Genomic DNA, 16,087 nt, shown 5'->3' on the forward strand with positions numbered 1-16,087 from the left:
CATGTCCTGAACTTGAACCATGGTCAGTCACGTGGGAGTCCAGCACCTTAATCACCACGCCACTGTTGGCCTACTATTCTCTTTCCGTGAAACTACCACTAAGTAGACTGCACAAAACCACTATGTCTTTTCTACCAATCTTTGAAAAAGCTACTGATGGGGAAAAAATGTGAAATATTTACCCATATTGCTTGGCCCTGAAATGTGATTTGTATAGGTGGTGGGATAATATAATGAGACATTAATGTCTGTGTTTATATATATTGTTATATATGAATTATTAGATACAGTATTAGTATATTATGCACTATATATTATATATAATATAAAGAATGAAAATTACATTTTCGATTACTCCTCTTTCTAATATTTCACTAATTAACAACATCCTAATCAAGCCTAGGTTTTCTAAAGTTAAAGCAAAATAAAGAGCCCATTAAACTGAAATGGTCTCCATAATTTGAGTTCCGATGCAACATATCACAGCATCACTTAGTACATAAACAAACCAGAACTTTAGGAGTATATTTTAAGCCCGGTTTTAGCCAATAACAAACCACACTTTGGCCTGTCACAGGCAGCCAACTCATCACACCATGCCCAAATAAGGCACACACTTTGCAGCTAACCAGGTAATTTCTCTCATTGCTTCTTTTTCTTGCTGCTTTTAATGACGTTGAGCTTTTGTAAAAAGCTCACTGCTCATTGTACTGGGTGAAGTTCTCTGAACCTCTTCTGGTTATGACTGCTGCCTGACTCATGAGTCTTTCTTTGCTCAAATAGGCTCTGTTAAATTTAATTTGTCTAAAGTTTTTCTTTTACCAATAAAACATAGGTTGCTCTTATTGCCAGAGGGAGGAATTATCTCTTTGAATTACAGAGTCTATTTAACCAAAAAAAAAAATCTACAGCCGCCTGATGAATAAGTTCGTCATCATTAAAACCACAAGAAAGTTCTGGGCTTCCTGTCATAGAGAAGCTGCTGTGTAGGGCAAATCACTCTCCTAAAAGATGTCAAGTCTTCACAGAGCACGGATGAAAAAGACTGCAGCTTCATGTAGCAGAAGAATAACCATCACCATGTGAATCACCATGTAGAGCAATGCTTAATCACGTATGGTAAGACCTCTTCACATTTGGCATAATTCCTCTGGAATCATGCACTATTCAATAGAAACATGCAAGGAATTGAGATGTTCCCATGTTTTTGTTGTTAAGAAAAGCTGGATTCCACATAGTCCACTGCAGTTAGAGTCCGGGCCCTGGTGATGTGAAAAACATACCAGGCGTCGGGAGCCAGCAGTTAGCGTAATGGCTATGTCGCTGGACTCCCACGTAGTCGACCACGGTTCGCGTCCCAGACTGGGTGGCTTAAAACTCATGCTGGGCGCGCATGCTTGCGTGCCCAAGATCCCGGAGAGGAGAATGGAGGAGAAGGGATTGTGGCGTGGCCATCCCCCCTGGGGTGAGATTTCTCGCTTTCTGTCTCTCTGTCTCTCTCTGTCTGTCTGGTGAGTGCAAGCGCCCTATAGCAAAAACCTCTCCAAAAAAAACAAAAAAAAAAAAACAAAAAACAAAACAAAACAAAAAACCATACCAGGTGTGTATGTGTGCATACTCAGTATCTTCACAGATGGAGAAATGGAGAAGGGTTTGTGGTATGACTGTGCTCCACAGGGTGTGCTCTCTCTCTCTGTATGTTTCTTTGTTTTTTTCTAGTAAGTGCACATGTTTTCTAGCAGCTAAAAATAAACAAAACAAAAAGAAGTGGACAGAGATCCCCACCATAGACTCCACCAGATGGCTCCGTGTTTTGTACGAGTAAATCAGGTGCTGACATGATGACGAGTTTCATTTAGAAATTTAAAAACATGCCCATGTTTCTTACACATGAGTATGGTAAAACATATTTTTATCTACTTATATGTCAAATGCCTGAAAATAAAAGAAAAACAGGATCAGAGGGATGAGAGTTGCAAGAAGATATGTAGTAAGTTTAAATCAGGAAGAGATGCCTTGGTTGGTAACACAGGAGTCATTAGCAATAGGATTGAATTGTTTTGTCTTGCTGTGAATGAATGATATTTGATTCTCTAAGGTTTAAAATAATGTCATAGAAGAATATAGATTAATAAGAAGATTTGGAACAAATCAATGCCCCAAATAGGTATACATTTTACAAAACAATCCTCTTTAATGCTTCCCGTAATTTTTTTTTTTTTAGAGAGGCTTTTGCTATAGGGTATGTGTGCTCACCAGAGAGACAAAGAGAGGCAGAGAGAGACAGAGAGACAGAAAGCGAGAAATCTCACCCCAGGGGGGATGGCCACACCACAATCCCTTCTCTTCCATTCTCCTCTTGGGATCTTGGGCACATATGCACACGTGCCCGGCGTGAGTTTAATCCACTGGGTCTGGGACTTGAACCACCCACAGTTGACTACATGGGAATCCAGCGACATAGCCATTACACTAACTGCTGGTCCTAGCTTCCCTTAAATATGATCCTAGTAAAATTTCAGGACAACCACCTCTTTAAGAATATTTGGAATTATGATTCTTTTGGAAGCAAATAAATAAGGACAACTATTATTTTGTGGTTATAAAATCATACTATTGATTGAATTTAAACCTCTAAAAATACTAAAGACTAAAGTTACATAAAATATTAACAGATGCATGATCTTCTTTCTAGTAAAGTCAGCCTACATTATTGCAATCAGTTAATGCAGTATAATCTTAAATATAAACAAGTAAACAAAATGAATAGAATGTAAAAACAATGTATTAAAGGATTAATGAGAAATCCCAGATAAATTGAATTGAAATCATAAAAAAGTCAAAAGAAAAAAAGGATAAAAACAGGCAAAAATGATTACCTTCAAGTGACTGATTTCTGACAGATAGAACAGTAAAATAATATTGTCAATCTGCTATAATAATTTGCCTCCTTAGCATTCTATAACCAGTAACAGTATCTGTCAAATTTGGAGGAGAGATGGCATTGACATAAACTAAAAGAGTTCACTACCAGGAAACTCACAGTAAAGGAACTGAGAAAACATGTATTACAGCTAGTAGGAAATTATTCAGTGAAAGGTATAAGTAATGAAGAGTTATAAGTAATGAAGTGGTATAAGTAATGAAGAGTAAAAACTGAAATAAGACCAAGCTAAATAAAGATAAATAAAAAAAAATCAGTGTGTCTGGTTGTGTGCATGCATGTACACATATAAAATAATGAATAATGACTTTTTTATCACTTTTATTTACTCTTTTCCCATAGAGCTGAGAAACTAAGAGTAGTAAGTTAAATCATAGCTAAAGATATTAAACTATGTTGTGGGAAAATATTCTTCTTTTTTTTTTTTCCTAGTTGTTCTTTGATGACATGTACAGTTTGTATAATAAAATAGTTAGAAACTGTAAAAGTGATTAAGTACAGAGATTATTGTCACCATTAAGAAGAATTAATTGAGTGCAGCTTAAGGATTTAATGAGTGACTGCTAAAGTGTTGTTTATTGTCATTTTTACAGCTGCAGAGAGTTCAGTACTGCACATCCAAATATGTTAGAAGTGAACAAGGCAAAGCAATCAACATGCTTGACTTCAGATTCTTTATTGCCATTTTACTAAGCCAGACTACTTACTGAAGTTCACCAACGAGCATAATCAGAGTACTTTTAGTTAATGACAGACGTGATTCACTTTAAAAACATCATCACTCATATACGACCAAATGTATAAATTCAGTTTGTAGAAACACATTATATAAAAATTATTTCTTTTACATTTAAGTGTCATTCTTTTTTTTAGTGGGCTTCTGTGAGAACGTTTAAGGATTTCTTACAAATCATTTATGTTTTCAAAGGTTGGAGTCTAGAGGAAGGAACGAATCCCAAGGAAGAGATGTCTCTGTAACTTAAGTAAAAATTATTCCTTTCCAAAAGAGTGAGCATTCTCCTCAATCTCCAGTTATAGGATTTATATGATTAACAGACATCTCATAATTGAATTTGAAATATTAACATCAGCTCTATGTTCCAAATATCCATCATCAGATGAAATTTACTAATATCACTATTTATGAACTATTTTACTGAATAATAAATGCTTGCTTAGACATACAACTCATCTCTTATGTTTCATGATGATTGATTAAAATATTTATTAAAATAGCATTTCCATAATATTTTTCCTCCCTATTACATTTAATCAATACATTAAATTATGAGACTTTTTCTATGTAGCAAACTTTAAAAGTAGTTTAAGATTTTCCTTTTGTTTTTAAACATGTAATAGTTTATAAAGACCTTGGTTTGAAGAGTAAAAGAGCAGAAATAATTTTGCATGATATGACATTATTAATATAGGTTAAGGCAAGAGAAAATAGCATATGAAAGGGTATAATCTATTCAGGAAGAAGGGTGAGTTGTGAGTAAATTTAAGTAAGCTCAGATACATACCTAGACTCTATAATGCTGCTTGATAGGTGAAGTTGTACATGGTTTAGTAAGTAACAGAATCAACACTGAATTGATGGGAGAAGATTTAAAAATAAAACCAGTCTGGTAGATTTAAAACAAGTAAATGAAGAGAAAGAAAGATTCGGTAACAGCTTACTATAATAATCGAAGTTCGAAGTATGTTTTCTAAGATAAGGAAGTAAATGAAAGATTGTCAATTATAGTAGTAACCAGAAGAGCAACAATAATGTGAGAACTGAGTTACTGCAGGCTTCTCAAAAATAAAAACCAGAAACCAAAAAACAAAAACCATATTCAGTGACAATTTCAGATGCAAGATAAAATAGGATAATGTACAGATAACTTTATGTTCTCATAGATGAAGAATGGAAAAATTGAGATGTTATTAATAAATGAGAAGGATTTAAGAAAAAGGACCAATTATTCATTCATTTATTCACATTCATTCCTTCAACAGGTATTCCTTGATTATCTGCAGTGCACAAAGAATTATGTTATATGAAGGAAATAAAAATCTAAAGGAGAACATAATTACTTCCTTCATGTAATTTAAACTTGGTGGGTGGAATGAGCATTAATTAAATAACTCACACAGAGATGTTAAATTACAGCCATAATTAAGTTTACAAAGGAGAAGCTCATGATGTTAGGAAGCATGTTAAAAGGAAAATTTGACCTTATCAGAAAGATTGGGAGTTTATTTTTTCTTTGCTTTGCTTTGCTTTGCTTTGCTTTGCTTTGCTTTCTTTTTTTTAGAGAGAGATTCTTGCTATAGGGCACATGCGCTCACTGGAAACACAGAAAGTGAGAAATCACCCACCAGGGGGAACGGCAACACCACAATCCCTTCTCTATTCTCCTCACAGGAGCCTGGCATGAAATTAATCCACTGGGTGCAGGACTCAAACCATGGTCGACTACATGGAAGTCCAGCAACATAACCATTCCGCCATCTGCTAGTCCTAGGAAAGAGTTTCTAAAGACATGATTACTGGACCATTTGGACAGAATTCTAATAGAAAAAAAAGAATATTCTGTAACCAAACCTGGAGGAATAGCCACAGTTGAAGACAGTAATAAAGCTTTTCAGTACAAATGACCAAGAGTTGTTTGGAGACTCAGGGAAGGACAAAGAAAACTTGGTGTAAAGCAAAGAAGATTATGCATTAACTGCCCCTCCCCCCCAAAAAAATCAGTCATTAGCCAAACAAAAATGATATCTAAATGAGAATAGATTAAATTTTGACCCTAATTGTTTTGATTAAGTATGGCATCCTGGTAACCATTTAGATATCAAATGAAAGATTTCATTGTACACTTATTTTCCTAGGCTTGTTTTAGAATTAAATTTCCCAGGTATAAATTTCACATTTCAAATATCGTATTTCAGGCTACCTGAATGTTCTTGCTATAATTTTTGTCATTACACAGTAGACTCTCTTCCAGACAAATATCTTCTATAAATTACTGCAATCATATTGTTAATTGTTATTTTTAAGCTTGTGTTTGGATTCCAACATAGAATTATATTACTTACTTTATTAGCTCATTTACCACCTACCATGCTATATTATTAGATAATTCTTTGAACATCGATGTTTGGGGTTACTTCTGGAAGCAATTTAAGCAAACCTTTGGCTTACCATTTACTGTCTCTTTCTATAACTGTTACATAACTGTTATCTTTATTTAAAAATAAGCTGATTTAATCAGCACTGATTAATACAATTGTTAGAATATTCAGATGAGGAATTGATTAATACCAAAGTGATATTGCCACGTAATTTCTAAATTCTCCTTTATTAAAGAAAATTTATTCAAGCCATCAACTTTCAGAGAGATTATATTAACATAGATTTTAAATATTTTAGCAATTACATTGAATAACATGCCTTTTTTCTTTTTGTGATATATTTACAATATACTAAGAAAGCAGTTCATCCATTCTCATATATTGTGAGGGCTTTATAATTCCATATGTAAATATAAATATATATACATATATATATATATTAGTATTCAGTACATCTATTACTAGTAGAAGCAGTAACTGACACACACACCTTCCACATTAAAAAAATTATAGATGTTTATAGATAAATCTATTATACATAAGGTGATTGTATATTTTCTAACTTTATTAATAAGTTATTTTGTAATGTGAGTTTCTGGATATCTGTAGAAACTCAGATTTATTTCTTAAAATATATTTAACAATTTCCTAGATAAATTCTAAAATCCATGTGGTTTCCATCTCATATTTCTATGTGTGCTATGAAAATGAAGACATTTTTATCAGTTGGGCCAATTTCATATTGTAATGTTCAAGGGCATTATTTTTATTAAACACATGGGAATATTTGACTAGTACAAATTAGGTAAATATATCATTAGCATTGTAATATTTCACATGGGCCCTTTGAGTGATAGCTTTATGTTTTAGTTGATTAATAACTAAATGCTTATTTTAGTAATCATTAAATGAGGCAAGCTCATTGAAATATATTTAAAGAAAGAATAGACAAAAGTAGTTAAAAAAATAAAAAGCTACTTGTATTCTTTTCATTCAGGAAAATCTATTGTTACTTTATTTGTGTAATTTAATTGAGATTATCCTCTATATATACATCAATACATAATACTGTTGTGGACAGCCAGTGATTGGTCAGTTTTCTCATTTTTTTGTTCATCCGTTTATTTTTTCTTGCAAATATTCCTGATATTGATTATTACCTGTTGAGTTTTCTTTCTCACTCACTTATAACACTTTAGGTTGAAACCATAACCTTTTTGTCACTTTTAGGCAAAATAATTTTTCTTCTGGGCCAGCAAGTGGTGTGGTGGTTGAGGTGCTGGAATTCCCACATGGCCGACCATAGTTCCAGTCCCAGACCTGGCGGCTTCTCTCTCTTTCTCTGTCTTTCTCTGGCAAAACTCATGTGAAAATAATAAAATAATAATAATAATAATAAATTTAAAAAGCTCAATAAAATATTGAAAAAATAATTTTTCTTCCTGTTTTACCTCATTTAAAACTTCAGTTCATATCAGATTTAAATTTATTTCCCTCTCTCCTCCCTCCAACAGCAGACAAGATACCATGACCTATTATTAATTCAACTCATTTCCTTCTTTACTTTCTGGATCCTTTTTCTATTTTACTGAGTCGAGGAAAATGGGAATAGTAAAACAGAAGCAATATTCTTATTCTTAATATATCAAGAGAAACAACAAAATCAAAGTCAAAAAACAAATGAATTCAGAGATATAATATTGTAATTAACACATTGTGGACAAACTCTTACTGGGCTAAATAGTCTCTTGAATATCCAGTGAAGATTAATTTTAACTAGCTTCATTTCTTTCACTATACCTGAGCTTAAAATTAATTTGTTTCTGTGTCAAAGGAAATCTTTCTCCTTTCATATTTCTTTGAGAAGCTCTGTCCCTTTGCTTGAAAGGTTAGACTTTTTAATATACAGTGCACATAACAAAATTAAAATAATATGAGCATCTATGGCCAAATTTGTACATATGTAAGTAATAACATCTTTGTTAGAACTGTTGCCTGGCAAACAGAATTTGTTAAAGAAAATAAACAAACAAGTGGGAACCAGCAGTTAGCGTAATGGCTATGTCGCTGGACTCACACGTAGTCGACTGAGGTTCGCGTCCCGGACCCGGTGGCTTAAAACTCACGCTGGGTGCGTGTGTGTGCATGCGCAAGATCCCAAGAGAATGGAGGAGAAGGGATTGGAGCGTGACCATCCCCCCGGGGGGGTGATTTCTCACTTTCTGTCTCTATATCTCTGCCTGTCTGGCAAGCGCACGCGCCCTATAGAGAAAACCTCTCAAAAAAAAAAAAAAAAAAGAAAAGAAAAGAAACAAACAAGTATGTATGGAAGTATTTTTATTATTTAAGAAATGGTAAATGCAAATAAACTATTCCACTTGGATTTATGATATATGGTGAGCTTTCACTTTTGTTTTAATAATGTTGAATAATTTATGTGACTCTAAAATATATTTTAAAAATTCATTCATTGAGAGTTATTCATTGAAAGTTTGAAAGAATCTCCCCACATTTTAATAATCTGTAATTATTGTGGTACCCACTTTTAACAAAGTTTAATACCTTCCAGTTTCATTAGACCATTCATATTTTTCATTAATTCTTGATTTATTTAAAGTTACTTTTAATATTTTTCACAAAGGCATTGTTTCATCAATACTTTAAAACTATTATCATAGAGTATACCTACTATTCCAACATAATTATTTCAAATGAAATAAAAATTTAACTGGAAAATTTTCAGAAAAGGGTATAATTGGTTAATTTATATTGATATCATTTTCATTTCATAGTGTATGTATAGAAACATTAACATTTATGAACAACATAAACTCACAATTTAGACTATAATATTTAAATACTTTTATAATAGGGAATGCCTTGTGGCAGAGCACCTTGGCACAGTGTAGAGGAAGCCAGGTCCCACGTGATAAACTGGAGTTCAGATATTGGTTCCATTAGCTTCCTATGGTGTACGTACATGTGTGCCCAGGATTCTGATGGAAAATTGGAGGGAAACAGTAGTTGGGGGGGGGTCTTTTTCTTTCTTTCTTTATCTCTGTCTCTCTTGTGCATGATGATATGCCCTCTAGCACTAAATTATTTTTATCATAATAAAACATGGTGGAACAATAATTCTTTATTAACAAATGTGGAATTCTTCGTAAGACTGACATGATACAAAACATTTCATTTGCAGATCAAACTCACAACTCATGAAGACATAAGCAACACCATTATACACTAGAGGCTGGACAGTGACACCACTATAAACCATGAGAGTTCTTTGAGGAGGCTGACTATGTTGGAAGGTGTCTGGTTCATTTGGGAGACCTCCCTGAGTATGCCAGTCATGTGCATGCTCGTGAACTGGAGCTGGCTAAAGTTGGGGTCGGATTGCAGTGTCAGGTCCCTGTTGGGGGTCATGTCTCTGTTTCTCTCTTAAGCACTCAGGGAAGAAATAAACTTAAAACATTATTATAAACTTCTGACAGCCTGATGTACTAAATATTGCAGGAAATTCAAGTATAAACAAGATATGACGCAAGCCTCAGGTCAGCTTCAAGTCATATTTTACAAATGTCTAAAACAAGTTGAACAGGTACTAACTGCACTTCACTGACTTTGCTGGCAAAGTGTCTTCAGCCTCTGTACGGATCAGTCCATAATTGCATTTTGTATATAACTGTTAAATTAATAGTTAGTTCTTGCTCTAGAGTAGAGGTCTAAAAAATACAGGGGTTAAACCAAAACTCCTACATGTTGTCTAAGTTCTCAGCCATGGACCGTCCCTAACCCCAGCCCTACCTCCATCTACTTAACTACTGATCTAAGGGGCTGGTCAAGGGACCAGGTCAAAATTAATTGTATTTTTAAGATAGTAAATATTGGCATTGTTTGTTATACAGTAACATAACTGATATAATTAATGATAAAAAGCAAAGTAAAAAATAAAATATCTTTGATGTTTCAGTTGTATAACTAATAGGAACATAAAGACAGATAATGAAATAATGAGTTTATTTGCAAAGAAAGCTTAATCTTTAATATACACAATATTTTAACAGTGATTATAATGTTACTTTTCATTGAACATCCTTTCTATGTGTTGGTATATACTCTTTTTTATGTGTAGAAATATAAAATATTTATAGAAATTTTCTTGCATTTTTTACTATATTTTGCTGTTACTGTCTTTTCAGTTTTTGTCAACTAAATGATATGATGTCTAGGATATGTTTTAAAATAAGGATATATGATTAACTCTGAGCTGATAATTGGTAAAGCAGGTGCTGATGCACAAAGACTTACACTTTTTCTGTAATTTGTATGTGTTTAGATATTTCTTCATGGAAAGGTATGTTAGTCTATTATTTTATGTTAGTCTATTATTTTTAACTACAAAGCTTAATTCTTTTTAGCCTTTCATACCTGAAATATTAGTTTTATAATGTTTAATACATACTTGCTAAAGAACATATCAACATTATTCAGGTCAAATCTTATGAAGTTTGAACACAACAATTTAGGATTAAACTTTGGTCCCTAAAAGTTAATAGTTGAAGAAGTAATTTTCCAAATCAGTGTTTCTTAAATTAATCATCCCTAAATTAAGGGGAAGAACTTATTTCAATTTAAAAGCTTACCAGAATGTGCAAATATATTTAACATCCATTCAGAACTATTATTTATATGATTTTCAAATATTTTGATAGTTATACTTTTATTTTAAAGTTTATTTATTTATTCCAAGAATAAAACACACATACACACACACACACACACACACACACACACACACACACACACAGAGTGATGGCAACTCCAACAAGATTTTAACACCATGATACATCCCAGCTTCTATCAACCTGAATCATGGGCAAGTGTTCACTGGGCATGCTCAGAGAAATCTCAGGATGTGAACCAGAGACTTCCTATGTGGGTCAACCTCTTAAAGTCAGCAGTTCTAACCCTGTGCCACCATCCAGCCCTGATATTTATGTTTATGCAGAATCATTTTATATATAAATTTAACCTAAAGTTAAGAGTTAACTGTACTTTTTAATATAATTTTGAGGGAACATTCTTGTTGTCTTGTCTTTTATAAACATAATTAACAAGTTAAGTTAAAATTTTTATTTGGAGGCTAAGAGGTGGCAAAGCAGAAAAATAACTGGATCCTCATTGGGAAATGTCTCAATTTGGGTTTTGGGACCTCCCTGAGCATGCTCAGTGCATGCAAGCTTGCCTGTGATCTGGACCAGCTGAGACTGGGGGTGGATTGCAGCATAAATAAATACCCTGTCGAGGATGCTGCCATTCTGTCTCTTTCTTTACCCCCCCCCCCCCCCTACGAAAAGAGAGAAATATTTTTAGATTATGGTAAGATTTTTCAACATATTTTAGAAAATCTATGGTAACTTAATAATAACTCCATTGTTACTTCATGGTACCTCTGTCAAAGCATCTGTCCTATGTATTCCCTCATCCTGTGTAATGAACAAAATTACATAAATATACATAGTCTTAGTGCATTTCAACAAATCTTGATGAGTCTTGATGAATGAGAAATTGAATCATATGGCTTTCTGGGGGTGGGGGGGAGATCATTTGATGTTCTGAAATAACCATTGTAAAGACCATGCAGCAGGAGGCCAATAGCAAACCATTAATCTTAGTAAACACTAGAAAAAGTTCTGATAACTATCCAGAGGAACATACTCCTTTTCTAATTGGGCAAAGAAAAGTCATTTAAATTCATTGTTTTTGACAGTGGTAAAGTTTTGAAATTGCGGGAATTCAATTGTCTCTGAAGGTGATTTCTTGGCTCTCCCTGATTGTGTAGGTGCATGTTTCACAGCTAGTGTAGTCACCATTGTTTCTTGTGGATGTTTGGCCTTCTCAACTTTGTCTGGAATTTAATGTATGACATACTCAAAATGCACATAGCCAACCTCTCTCTTGCCTACTCTGCACATTGATTGACAATTAGTACAACCAATTACTAGGTTTGGTAAAAAAGCTCTTTCTTTCCTCCTTAAATGAAAGAAATCACCACCTTGCAATAAATCTACCATCAATTTGCGGGGACTCGAGTTGATTTTAAATATTTATTATTAATGTCTATATGCATTATATAATTTATTTTTGAATATATAAAATTGACAAAGCAATGAGTAGTCAGCATTGATTGAAGCAGTAGTAGTTCAACATAATCTTTCCCCTTTTCACTCTTTTAAGCCTTGGTTGCAAGTAATGGCTTCTGCCAACACAGCTGAAACACATCAGCAAAATTTAGAAAATGGTAAATGTAATGCCTGTTTCAACTCATTTTCAAGTTACTGTCTACAGCATGACTTTTTCATTTTGAGAATAGGCACCCTTTAGAAACAGTTACATTTAAGAATGCTTAGTATATTTCATATTGCCGTATTTTTAAAGATATTTCTGTTCATTTTGAAATGCTTACTTGCATGATGAAAACTAATAAGCTGAGAACTTGCTTTTTAAATATATGGTATGCTTTTTTTTTTCTACAAAATAAAATACCAGATTATTCTTTTTTTTATTCTTAAGGCATTACTCAATTCAGGCACTGAAAAATTCTTAGCCTGAGGAATATTTTCTCAACATGTATTTCTTTACTTAGGTTTAGGGCATAAAACTACTTTTATATATAATATATGCTCTATTCACTCAGCTAAAACTCTATTTAAAAAAAAAAAAAAAAAAAAAAAAAAAAAAAAAAAAAAAAAAGAAGAAGAAGAAGAAGAAGAAGAAAAAAGAAATTCCAGAGGGTTCATGTGTTCACCAGAGTGGGAGACAGTAAGAGAGAGAGGAAAAGGGAGAAAGCATCCCCCAAAGGGATGTGGTCCCACTAGAATCCCTTTTCCATCCCTCTATCCTGTGGAGTTTTTTTTTTGTTTGTTTGTTTGTATGTTCATTTGTTTGTTTTTAAGAGATTTTTGCCTTTGGGCTCATGTGCTTCTGGAGAAAGAGAGAGAGAAAGATATTCGGAGAGAAAGTGAGAAATCACCCCCCAGGGGATATGGCCATACTACAATCCCTTCTTTTTTTTTTTGGAGAGATTTTTGCTATAGGGCGTGTGCGCTCGCAAGACAGAGAGAGACAGAGAGATAGAAAGCGAGAAATCACCCCACCAGAGGGGATGGCCACACTGCAATCCCTTCTCCTCCATTCTCCTCTAGGGATCTTGTGCACGCACGCACACGTGCCCAGCGTGAGTTTAAGCCACTGGGTCCGGGATTCGAACTACGGTTGACTACGTGGGAGTCCAGCGACATAGCCATTACACTAACTGCTGGTCCCTACAATCCCTTCTCTATTCTCTTTCTGGGCTCTTGGACATGCAAGCACATGGGCCCAACATGATTTTCAGGCCACTGGGTCTGTGACATGAACTGTTGTCGATCATGTGGGAGTCCAGCAACATAACCACTATGCCATCTGCTGGTCCCAGAAATTATTTTAAAAAATTATTTAATTTTTATTTATCATTATTATTATTTTAAAATTTACTATAGACAGGTGTGCTCACCTAGGGAGCGACAGAGACAGAGAGATAGAGAGAAAGAGGGAAAGTAAGCCACCAGATGTGGGACTTGAACCATGACTGGTCATGTGAGAGTCCAGGATCATAACTACCATGCCACCTGCTGGTACCTCCTGTGGTGATTTTGAGCACCAAGTGATAGGGGCCAGGATTTGAACTGTGGTTGGCCAGGTAAGATCTGGCTCCCTTAATCACTAGGCTATAGTGCTGGCCCCAACTCAATTTCAAACAACTTCCATGTGTAGGGTTCTCAAGTAGATGCTATTATATATACAAATAAAATACAGTTAATGATTATGTTGTAGGGCAGAGTTGACTTTAAGGCACTGAGAAAATCTTCATGAATGTGACCTAATCAGCTTGCCCTTAATTGCAGAGTATTTACCCAAGCTGAGTGCAGAGGAGAGAGTCACAGTGAATCACTGCAGACAGCCAAGAAGCAGCAAACATCCATGCTACGAACTACCTATGAAATCCATGTAACAGGCAGGGTGCAGAATGGCCTGTTGGCTGACATCCTGCAAGGAAGTAGGGACTTCAGCCTACAATCACAAAGAATTGAATTCTGCCACAACCAGGTGAGTTTGAAAAAGGAGCCAAGCTCCAGGTAAGGATGGCAACAGGCTGATTCTTTGATATTAACCTTTTGAGACTGAGCAGAAAATCCAACTAGCCCATATTCGGAATTCTAACCGAAGACCTATATAAGATAATGGATATTTTAAAAATAAATATCTTTATTATTTGTATTTGTTTAGCAATGCACAGATATAATAACAGTAAACTACTACCCATGTCAAATAATAGGAAAGTATATTAATGAGTTGAAAGTTTTCTTTAATGCCACTTCAGGTCCTAGTCCTCTCCATGGAGGTATAGAATCTATCTGACTTGTGAATTTATATGCACCTCTATATACATATATACCTTTAAAAATGAAAATTGATTCAAACACTTATTCATTGATTTGGCACCAAAAGTCACCAAAGACTCAAAGCTTTGCATATCAGTATGTGGAGATCTACCCCATTTATTTTAGTGATAGTAGTAACCTTTCCATTATAAAAAAAGGAGAAAAACATTTAAGGGACACAAATATGGAAAATTATCTATTGATGATAATGTGGATAATAATATCTTTGGATTAATATGTACTGTTTTCATGCTGGGAAATTCCTTTTGCATGCTGTAATGATATGCAGTGATTGAATGTATAAAAGAATAATGAATATAATAAAAGTAAAAACAAAAAAGGAATAGTATTCTTTAGAAAGGAAATGTATAATTTATTTATACATGATTCTTGTATTCTCAGTCCTCACTCCTCGCTGGTGAACTTTGACTTCATGTAGACTGTTTTTAAACATGTGGCTATATCACCATAAAGAGATATGGGGCATCTATGAGAATATTTATCTGGAATAGAATTGGGGAAGGAAAACTGCTGGATCAAAGCATATGCCCATTTAATGTTGTAACTGCAATTGCCAAATACCTCTACACAATAATTTACGTGTTTATACTTCTAGCAATAGCCAATGCTGTCTTTTCACACACCATCACCAACACTTGAAGTTAATAATCTTTCAATTATTACTAGTCATAGGGGTAAAAATGCTATTTCACTTCAATTTGAATTATTCTCAGAGTAGGGAGGTTAAATACTTTTTGAAATATTTATTGATTCTTTAGATTTCTTTTGGATTTGCCTTCTAATTTTTAGAAATGTGTATTATATACTGTGGTATAATTTTCATGAGATCAAATCTGTTATTCTTTTATTTAGAGTGTGTGTGTGTGTGTGTGTGTGTGTGTGTGTGTGTGTGTGTGTAAGTGTAAATGTGATGTTTTAAACTGGGTTTTTTACTGTGTCATAATCTCCCTGCATCAGCCTCCCAAGTAGGTGGTGGTGGGGGTGCTGTAAGGCATATGCCATCATGTTTAGGGTACAATGACAGTTGAGCCAGGGCCTCCCATGGGACCTTAGCAGGCCAAGTATCAGACTCCAGTGTATGCTATGATGGCTGGGACTGTTTTTTGTCTATATGGCTATGTTTTATATCTCTCTAGTTCTTAAATGCCTTTCACTATGGCAACAAGGAGAGAATAAAATAAAGACATAAATTGATATGGGTTACTAAACATAATGAGTCAGTCACTCAACCCTCACTAAAGGCTAATGATTTTCCAAGGAGGATCTGGGGTTTTTAATTTTTATGTTTAATTGTGATAAAAAAAAACACGTAATGTAAATCTTACCACTTAATCATGTTTAAATATATTTTTTAGTATTATCGAGAATATTCACATTGTTAGGGACCAGCTGATGCCTTAATGGTTACATTGTTGGACTCCCACATGGCCAGCCACAGTTTGAGTCCCAGATCTGGAGATTTGAAACTCATGCTGACTGTGTGTGCACGTGTGCCCAAAATCCAGAGAGGAGAATGGAG

The sequence above is a fragment of the Tupaia chinensis genome, unplaced genomic scaffold (genome assembly GCF_000334495.1).
Source record: "Tupaia chinensis unplaced genomic scaffold, TupChi_1.0 Scaffold000179_1, whole genome shotgun sequence".
NCBI classification, from domain to species: domain Eukaryota; kingdom Metazoa; phylum Chordata; class Mammalia; order Scandentia; family Tupaiidae; genus Tupaia; species Tupaia belangeri.